This window comes from Sminthopsis crassicaudata, chromosome 3 (assembly GCF_048593235.1).
Source record: "Sminthopsis crassicaudata isolate SCR6 chromosome 3, ASM4859323v1, whole genome shotgun sequence".
Lineage (NCBI taxonomy): Eukaryota > Metazoa > Chordata > Mammalia > Dasyuromorphia > Dasyuridae > Sminthopsis > Sminthopsis crassicaudata.
In genome coordinates, this window is record NC_133619.1 from 656,080,100 (window position 1) to 656,091,166 (window position 11,067).

At 35.2% G+C, this 11,067-nt stretch overlaps 1 pseudogene; it reads right to left on the reverse strand.

Moving 5' to 3' along the window:
* Window positions 1-876: 876 nt before the first annotated feature.
* On the reverse strand, window positions 877-1,742 carry LOC141562683 (transcription elongation factor A protein 1 pseudogene; annotated as a pseudogene).
* Window positions 1,743-11,067: the final 9,325 nt, after the last annotated feature.

Here is an 11,067-nt window from a genome sequence, read left to right on the forward strand (position 1 = left end):
TAAGTGCCGTTATTATTCTTCCTTTCACTGTTCAAGAAATTGTAGCTGAGAGAAATTAATTGACTTGCCCAAAATCACACAGAAAACAAGATTAAGGATTTTTTGAAGTTCAAATTTAAATTTTTTTAATTTAAATTTAAAATTTGAATTTAAAATCTGCTACCAAACAAAGAAAAAAGGACAATTGATCACTTTTAACAACAATTTATTTAAAATCAATTTCCCCCATGGAAGATCTATTAAGAGCAGTAATTTAGAGTTAAGAAGTACAAGAATTGCAATTGGTCACAGCTAGTCACATATGCAAAAGGATATCTAATCACTAAGGCTTATTAACAGTCCTTATGATCAATGGGAGAGACTCATTGAAAATGGTAACTACAAACTAGATCAGCTGTCCAAATATGATTTCTTTACCACAGTACATTTGGCAATCCCAAAATTACAGTAATCTTTCTTCTCCTTTAATAAAGTAGGAACATGGCAGTACAGAAACAAATGCAAATTCCACTTTCACATGAACAGAGTTTTTGTGTACGTTTCAGATTAAAAAAAAAAGTTAAAGTTCATTTCCCATTTGGAAGAAAAAGAAACAAGTTACCAACAGTTGAAATTGATAAAACTTTAATGTTGACTTCGTTATCAAAATGGGAAAAAAAAAAAGTTTTAAACATACACCATACACTATCTGACCTAACACTGACTCTCTAAGAATGTTTTCAAGAGAATACAAAAACAAAAACAAAAACTAACCCGGAGGATTTTTTCTGCTTTACAAAATCTCAGTTGCAGGGAAACTAGATTCTTGACTTAGTTTTTAAAGCTAATTCAAAATCTTCCTTTGTAAGTGTCCAGGTATCTGGCGAATTTCTTCTTCTAAACCAACTTCCATCTATTTCCACATTCGTTACAGAAAACATATGTTGTCATAGGTTCATAAGGACTTAGGGTGTGAAACTGCGTCTAGGTACTGTTCTTCTTGTTACATTTGCCACATCGAAATAGGTCCGTTTGGGTCCCACCCGTCCGGGCCATTTGATGTATTCTAATAGCTTCTTTGGTCAGGTTTCTGCGCATCTCTTTAAGTTCCTCACTAGCCATTTCTACTGCAGTCACTCTAGCAAAGGAATCTGGAGATATGTTCCCACACAGTACGTTTTTCCTTAAGTTTGGCTTCTTTGCATCCTTGAGATTTGCTGTTCTCCTTCGTAGCCTGTTTTGATACTTCATGTCCCTGTTCCGTATCTCCTGATATACAGCTTCCTCAATCTGAGCGCCCAGTTCTTCTACATCGGCGCCAATAGCGAAGTAGTCACCTCCAGTTCTGAGGGCTGCAGCAAGCAACTCTCGGCACTTGATTGGAACCGAACCTGAAGTGCTTGGTGCCCGGGGGAAAGCTTGTCTCTTCCTTTGCTTTGCTCCTGCAGCTCCTTTCTCGTTTTGCCTCAGGCCTGCATTGGGAAGAGTGAGCAGGTCCCTTTTTTGGTTTCTTCAGTCTTGGAGGGCCCAGAGACCGACTTCTTCCAGCGTGAGACGAGAGACTTGGCTAATGATGTGACTTCTTCATCTGTGCTCTGCTTGTGTACAGTATTTACCGATATTCCAATTTTTGTGGACCTCAATAATTCCAGAGTCATAGGAACGTTTTGACGTTCCTTTAGTAAATCCAGTGCCCAGGCCGCGTTCTTGTTCTGCACCATCTTATCTATCTTCTTGGCTGTGGGAAGGATCTCCACCTCCATGGCTCGGGTGCTTTTCCAACCCCACTCTCGCCCACACCTCGAGGGGATGGGACACGGGACAAGCGGGAGCAAGAGGGTGATGTCAGAAGAGAAAGCGTGGGAGAGGTGCAGCAGTCCCAGGATGTCAAGAAGAGACACCCACCGAGAACCAAGGCCCAGGGCCCTCTCAGCCACAAATAAAGACCGGGCTTGGGGACTGCTCCTCTCAGGCGCGGGGGACTGCTCCTCCCAGGCACAGACAGCGGATGGAGCGGGCTGGACTTTGGAGAAGTATACTTGAAGGTAGTATACTTGAAACGAGGATTTAACTCAGAGCGATAGGAGACGGGACAGCCACCACCAGGGTCTTGTCATCGAGTCTGAGTTGGAGAGCTTGAACTCCAGCCTCCAGTCCTCAGTCTCTCTCTGAGTCTGTCTCCCTCCCAGATCTCTTAGCTCTTATATACTCTCTTCTAAGTACACCATCAGAGATGTGGATTTTGTAGGATAGGTGCTAACCCTCAGAACTACACTAAGTACCTGGAAAGTAGGGAATCATTATCCCAATTCCACTGAGATGACATCTTGTAGGACTGAATCAATCACACAGAGTTCTGCCCATTACGAATATCTATTTGCTCCATGTACTTGGGTGACTAACATTAGTCATATCTTGTGCTTATTCAGCCTTTCCAGTCCTTTTCTTGAAGTGACCATAAACTTGGTCTAGATACTGACAATTCTACAATAAGCAGTGGCTTTGATTCATGGACTGAAATAAACAATAACTGGTTTCTAGAGTTTCAGCAAATTCCACCCCTGTGATTCTCTGCTTTTGATAAAACATTTAAGGTCCTTATCAACCTGATTCTAATCTCTCTATCCAGTCCCAAGTCAGGCTACTCAAACTTAAATTCTTCTACGTTGGGATGCAGTTCAAATCACCAAGTATTTTATTCTTTTTTTTTAATAGTTTTTATTTCCCAGATAGATGCATGGGTATTTTACAGCATTGAAAATTGCCAAACCTGTAAGAAATGACCAGCATGATGAATACACAGAGGCTTGGAGAGACTTACTTACATCAACCGATGCTGAGTGAAATGAGCAGAACCAGGATATCATTATACACTTCAACAATGATACTGGATGAGGATGTATTCTTATGGAAGTGGATATCTTCAACAGAGACAAGAGCTAATCCAATTCCAACTGATCAATGATGGACAGAATCAGCTACACCCAGAGAAGGAACACTGGGAAATGAGTGTAAACTGTTAACAATTTTTGTTTTTCTCCCCAGGGTATTTTTACTTTCTGAATCCAATTCTTCATTTGTAAGAACAACAAAAAATTCAGTTCCGCATCCATATATTGTATCTAGGATATGCTATAACATATTTAATATGTATGGGAATGCCTGGCATCTAGTTGAGGGGGTGGAGGGAAGGCGGGGAAAATTGGGAACAGAAGGGAGTGCAAGGGAAAATGTTGTAAAAAGAATTACCTATGCAAATGTACTTTCAAAAAATGTTACATTTATAAAATTCATACTAAAAGAAGGCTAGGCAGGGAAAAAAAAGAAAAAAAATATCAATTGTTCATGGTTTGGCCAAGCTAATTCAATAAAAATGACAATATTCTGTCTAAATTGATCTACTTATACAGTGCCATACCAATCAAGTTGCCAAAAATATTTTATAAAACTGGAAAAAATAACAAAATTAATCTGAAAGACAAAATGCCAAAAACATAAAGGGAATGTTACTTAGCAGTACCAAAACCAAAACTATATTAAAAAGCAGCCATCCTCAAAGCCATTTAATACTGGCTAAGAAATAGAGTGGTGGATCAGTGGAATAAATTAGAAACATCCAACATAATCATCAAGGCCTACAGTAATCTGGTATTTCATAAACCACCACACTCCAGCTTCTGGAAGAACTTACTATTTTAAAAAATTGCTGGGAAAACTGGAAAATAATATGCCAGAAACTCAGCATAGACATATTTCACACCTCATACCAAAATTAGAATAAAATGGGTACATGAGAGGTACAATATTGAGGATATACTATAAAATATTAGGATTATTACAGTCTTTTCATGTCATTTTAGCCAATCTGACAGGTGCGAGGTGGTACCCAGAATTGTTTTAATTTACATTTTTCTGATCAATAATAATTTTGAGCATTTTTATATGATAAATGGGTTCAATTTTGTCATCTGAAAAGTGTCTATTGATATTCTTTGACCATTTATCAACTGGGGGATGATTTGTATTCTTATAAACTTGGCACAGTTCTTCATATATTTTAGAAATGAGACATTTATCAGAAATATTGCCTATAAAGATTATCTCCAGTTTTGTATTTTCCTTTTAATTTTGTTTCCATTGCTTTTGTGTATGCACAACCTTTTTAATTTAATGTAATCAAAGTTGTCCAGTTTTGCCTTTCATCATATTCTCCAGTCCTTCTTCTGTCATAAATTACTCCCTTCTCCAAAGATTTAATAGGTAAACAATCCCTTGTTATTCTATTAGTTTATGGTATCCTCCTTTATGACCAAATCATGTATCCATTTTGACTTTTTCTGCATGGAGTATAAGATGCGGATCTATGTTAATGTTCTAACATATTGCTTTCCAGCATTTTTGGTCAAATACTGAATTCTTTTTTTCTCTCCTACTTTTTATTACTTTTATATTTATAACTTTTTTGACAGTATGTATGCATGAGTAATTTTTTACAATATTATCCCTTGTATTCATTTTTCCAAATTTTCCCCTCCCTCCCTCCATTCCGTCTCCTAGATGACAGGCAATCCCATACATTTTACACGTGTTACAGTATAACCTGGATACAATATATGTGTGCAAATCCAGTTTTCTTGTTGCACGTTAAGCATTGGATTCCGAAGGTATAAGCAACCTGTTTAGCTAGATAGTATTGTCAACAGTTTACATTCAGTTCCCAATGTTCCTATTGTATTAGAAATGCTAGCCTTGGCAAATACTGAATTCTTATTACAGAAGCTAGACTGTAGGGATTTATCAAATATTATATTGTCATAGGCCTTGATTTTTCTGTCATGTGCATCTAATCTACTCCACTGAACTTCCACTCTAGTTCTTAGCTAGTACCAAATGGTTTTGATGACTAGTGCTTTATAATATAAATTTAGGTATGGTACTGATAAGCCACCATCTTCTGTTTTTGTTTTCCCATTCATTTTTCAAATGCTCTTGAGCTTTTGTTCTTCAGATGAATTTTGTCATCTTTTTCAAGTTCCATAAATCAGTGTTTTGACTTTTTGATTGGTGTGGCCCTGAACAAGTAGACAAATTTAGGTAGAATTGTCAATTTTATTATATTAGCTTGGCCTAGCTATGAACAATTAATATTTTCCAATTATTAGTGTGAGAATTGTTTTGTAGTTGTGTTCATCAAGTTCTTGGATTTATATTGGAAGGTAGAAGCCCAAGTATTTTATTTTGTCTGTAGTGATTTTAAATGCAATGTCTCCTTTTATCTCTTGCTGATGGGCTTTGTCAGTAATATATAGAAATGCTGATAATTTGGGTAGGTTTCTTTTATATCCTGCAACTTTGCTAAAGCTGTTAAACGTTCCAAGTAGATTGCTGGATTGTTTTACAAGATTCTTTAAGAATATCATAATCATTTGCACAGTGCTAATTTTATTTCCTCATTGCCCATTTTAATTTTTGCATTTCTTTTTTCTTTCCTTATTGCTAAAACTGCAATTTGCAGTACAATGCTGAATAATAGTAATGCTAATAGGCATCTTTGTTTCACTTGTGATCTTATTGGGAAATAGCCACACTTCTCTCCATTTCAAATATTTGTTGCTGTAGATTTTAGAAGGATACTGCTTATTATTTTAAGGAAATCTTCCTTTATCCCTATATTCTGTAGTGCTTTAATAGGAATGATGCTGTATTTTGTCAAAAGCTTACTTTCTATCTATTGAGATTATACTATAATTTCTGTTGATCTTGTTATGGATTATGGTCAATTATGGTATTAATATTCCTGATATTGAACCATCCCTACATTCCTGGTAAAAGCCCCAGTTGGTCATAGTGTATTCTTCTGGTGATAAGTTGCTGTAATCACTTTGCTAATGTTGCCTTTAAATTTTTTGCATCCTTATTCATTAGGGAGAGTGGTCTGTAATTTTCTTTCTCTCTTTTGGCCCTTCCTGATTTGTGTATCAGAGCCATATTTGCATCACAGAAGTAATTTGGAAGTCCTTTTTCTTTACCTATTTTTCCAATTAACATAGTATTGGAATTAATTGTGCTTTAAATGTTTGGCAGAATTAACTTGTAAATTCATCTGGCTCTGGAGACATTTTCATTAATGACTTGTTCACTTTCTTATTCTAAAACGAGGCTATTTAAATGCTTTATTTCCTTTCTGCTAACCTGGGGAATTTATGTTTTTGCAAATATTCATCCATTTAGTCTCGATTGTAAGACTTTCTGCCATACTGGTGGGCAAAAGAGCTCCTCATTAGTGCTTTAATTTCTTTTTCATTGGTGGTAAATTCACCCTTTACATGTTTAATGCTAGTGGTTTTGTTTTCTTATTTCCTTTATCTCAGGAAATTGAAAATAAGAGGTTTTTTTTATATTTTGTTAGTATTTTTTTTTTCATAAAACTCTCAGCTTTGGTTATTAGTTCAATAGTTTACTTAGTTTCAATTTCATCAGTCTCCTTGCGTTTCAGAATTTCTAACTTGGTATTTAACTCGTGGTTTTTAATTTGTTCTTTTTCGAGCTTTTTAATTGCATGCATTGTTCATCTATGCACTCTTCTTGTATTTTATTCATATAGCTATTTAGAGATATAAAACTTCTCCTGAGAACTACTTTGAGTGTGCCCCATGTACACTCTGTATCCTACAGAGTTCACTACCCAAAAAGCAAGAACGAGTTTTGTCCGGGTTAGTTTGGAAGTATTCCATGAGCTCAGCAACAAGTTGAGGGGAACCCGAGCAGAATCTACGGAATGGAGAGTTCCTAGAGCCCTGTGACAAGAAGGTGGTCTAAGCACTGACATCAAAGCAGTTCCATAAGCCCTTGAAAGAAGAATCACATCTGGACCATTCTACTGAGATCCAAAAAAATCTTGCCCACACTATTGATCTGAAGAGCTCAATGTAACGTAGAAAGTTTCTGCTGGGCAAACCAAAGAAATCTCTTAATGCCAGAATGGAAATATTTTGTTTTGGGAGAAGTTCAGGAGCCAAAATCTTTAAGAGGATAGTGACATCACAGTAAGTCCAAGAGAAGTAAAGCCTTTTCTCCAAGCTTTGGAGAAAAAAAAAACTATTGCAGGAACTTTAGTAAAATGAAATAAAGGAAATGAAATAAGATACAGGATGAAAAGACTAGAGAGGTAAAAGTGGCAAGGAAAACAGATAACTTATAACTGACAGTGGAAAACCTCACTCAATGTCCTGATAGCTAGAATGGGTCCGAGAATAGCAATTTGATAAGATAACAAGAAATATCCAACAAAATCAAAAAAGAAAAAAAATAAAATTTAAGAAATATAAAAAACAACTGATATGGATATACAAAAGTCAATTTAAGATTTTTCAGACTATGTGAGTTTTATGATCAGAAAAATTTCTGGATAAGAAACAGACATCAAAAGAAAGATGCAAAGACACATTTATTTAATAGGAAGGACATATTTGGAGAATCATGATTTATATGTTAATAGGATGAGATAAAACAAATAAGATCTCAGAAATCTGATGTCGTTAAGGGTCATATAAAAAAGTAAAAATGGTGAGGGTCAGTCAGTCAATAATCATTTATTAAACCCCTACAATATACCAGGTACTGTTCTAAGTATTAGAGATACAAATGTGAAAAATAAAGATAGCCGTGCTCTCAAGGAGCTTACAATCATTTGAATTTTCTAAAAAAAAAATTAAGAAGATGAAGAAAAAGTTGCTATGTACATAGTGGAACATAAGAGGATTCAAAATGTGAGACATCCATTTCCATTTCAAGAGAGTCTAAATAATAAATTCTACACACTGGGTTCAGACTTGTCCATCTTTGCTTCTTTGTAGCTTTCCTTTTATTTGCTGCTGTGTACTTTTTACTTTGTACAATTTCCTTCAGCCTCCCACTCCCTCAAGAAAACTACAATTAAGCACAGATATCGATGTCTATATACACATACATATAGATATCTAGAATCATAGATTCATATGTATCTCTGTAAGATTATACTATGTTTGTTTGTCCTCCTTTTTTCTGAAGGTGGATAACATCATCTTTCATAAGACCAAGTCTTTCCATGTCATTCTAAATCTACCAATTCATCATCGCCTCTACCACAATAATATCCCAACCTTATCTTTCTAGTTTTTTAAATAGTCTATAACAATATTGATTAATAAAGCAGACCTATAATGTGTTTTCCCTATTATTCTCTTTTAATTAAGACTATTTTAGCTTTGACTTTATTTGAAATCAATGATTACTTTCTTTTCTTAAAAAAAAATTAAATTCTGCTGCTTGTGATTGTTAAGGTTTTATGTATCTTTTATTTCCTGAGGGGAAACTCAGAACTCTGAGGGAGGTATAAGCCCAGAGGGCTCCTGCTGACAACAACTGGTTTGGCTCCCTATCTCCCCTAAGGGATCTTGGCCTGCCTGGGAAGTCAGGGGGCAATGACAACCTGTGTTGTGATTGAAGCAGAATGATACCAGGAGGTGAAGAGTCATCTATATAATATTGTTTATATGGTTCCATTTTGAGCAGTATATACTTAGCACATGCAGTGTTGCTTTGCTTATATAAGGGTATTAGGGTATACAAGGCTGAAAGAATTTGGAATAAACGGACTTCATGTTTGACTATCCACGTGAGTCTCGCCTCATTACTTCTTTTTTATGAAAAAGCCTCAGGCTGGTACCAAGGTCCTTTAGTCTGGACACAACCAATATTAATGCAAAATTTTAAAGGAAAATATTAGCAAGGAAGTCACTACAACATATCACAAAGATCGTACATCATGACAAAGTGTATTTTATACAAAAATTCAAGGCTATTTCAATATTTTAAAAATCGTACAAAAATAATTGAGCACATCAATATACAAATCAACACAATTTGTAATTTATCTAAATAGACAAAAAAAAAAGTCCTTGCAAGATACAACACCAATTTCTATTAAAACTATTAGGAAGCACAAGAAAAATGAACCTTTTCTTAAACTAATAAGTAGTATCTATCTGAAGCCAAGAACAAGCATTATACTGCCTAACAGAAACATAAAAGAAGAGTAGAAGAGAAAGGGGGAAATACTGAGAAAGAAGGTAAATTAAGGGAGGCAGTGATCAGAAAGGGAACAGATTTTGAGGTAAGGAGTAAGATTAAAAAATGGAAAAAGATAATAGAAGAGAATGGGATGGAATGGAATACACCATTTATAATCATAAGTGTAGATGTGAATTGAATGAAGTCACCTATAAAATGGGTATAGCAGATTGAATTGCCACAGAAATTCTGACAACAAATTTTTTTCTTAAGATTCACTTGAAATAAAAAGACACAGAGGTGAGATTTGTACTGGCAATAAAGTTATTCAGTACTGTATTAGAAATGTTAGTTTTTGCAATAAGAGAAAAAAAAGAGATTAAAGGAATTAGAATAGGTGAGGAGGAAACCAAATTATCACTCTTTGCAGATGATATGAAGATATACTTAGAAAATCAACTAAAAACTACTAGGAATAATTCACAATTTTAACAAAATTGCATGACCCAACATCAGCATTTAATAACAAAATCCAGCAGCAAGAAATATAAAGAGAAATTTCATTTGAAATAATTGTAGAAAATATAAAATATTTGGGAGTCTACCTGTAGAGCCACAACTCTAGAGAAGGAGGCTTGAAATAAGGATACTTACAACAAGATGTTTATTTAGTGGAATTGATGAGATATTAGTTCTCTACTTTACATATCCTCATTACTTAGCATGGTGATGTTGCTATAATTGGAATAGGGAATTTAAGGGCTGAGAGACCTGGGGACAAAGTCAGACTCGGACTGAGACTGGTGTAGACTGGCAGACTGGCAGACTGCTCAAGGAGACGGGCTCAAACTGAAACTGGGTCAGACTGTGACAGACACAGACTGTAAAGGACTCAATAAAGACTTTAGAGTCTATTTCTGTCCATCCTCATGGTGATTATCCTGCTGAGATGAATGCCTTCTGGAGGACCTCCAGAAAGTTAGCCCGGGTATTACATCTACCAAGGAAAAGTGATGAACTATATGAATACAATTACAAAAGACTTTCCCCATAAATAAAGTCATATCTAATCTCTGGGGAAAATAGCAAGTGCTCATGGTTAGGCCAAGTTAATATAATAAAAATTTGCTGCCTAAATTGATCTACTTATTCGATGCTATACCAATCAACATGAACAAAATAGAAATGGCTGAGAAGAAAATGTACTCCTTTCTCTCTCCACTTCGTTTTTCCCCAAGATCTATCATATCTAACTTTTCTAGTATTCTGTTTACTTCTTTAATTTCTTTCTTATTTATTTTGTGGTTTGATTGATCTAATTCTGAGAGTGCAAGGTTGAGATCTCCTACTATTATAGTATTGCTGTCTATTCCTTCTTGTAGCTCTCTTAATTCCTTTTTTAAGAATTTAGATGCTATACCACTTGTTACACATACGTTTAATATTGATATTGGTTCATTATCTATGCTACCCTTTAGCAAGATATAGTGCCCTTCCTTATCTCTTTTAATTAGATCAATTTTTGCTTTTGCTTGATCTGAGATCAGAATGGCTACCACTGCTTTTCTGACTTCACCTGAAGCATAGTAGATTCTGTTCCAACCTTTTACTTTACTTTTTATGTATCGCCCTGCTTCAAGTGTGTTTCCTGTGAACAACATATTGTAGGATTCTGGGTTCACTCCATGTTCATCCTCCTCCTTTCTTTCTTTCAGATAGAATAGGTTTCCTGTTCCTCTTCGTGAGATGTAGAAACCCCCCATTACCGTTTTTCTGGTCAAATTGCCTTTCCACCTCTGGTTTCTAGAACAAAGTACACATGTGTTCTTTATATATTTTTTTAGCAGAAGTATAGTTCCCAATATTTTTTTTGACCTTTTTAGGTTTCTCTTGAGTTCTATATTTGTAGATCAATTGTTTTGTTTAGTTCCAATTTTTTCATCAGAAATAGATGAAATTCACTTATTTCATTGAATGTCCATCTTATTCCCTGGAAAAAAACAAATGCTCATTTTGGCAGTTTAAGTTATTTTTGGC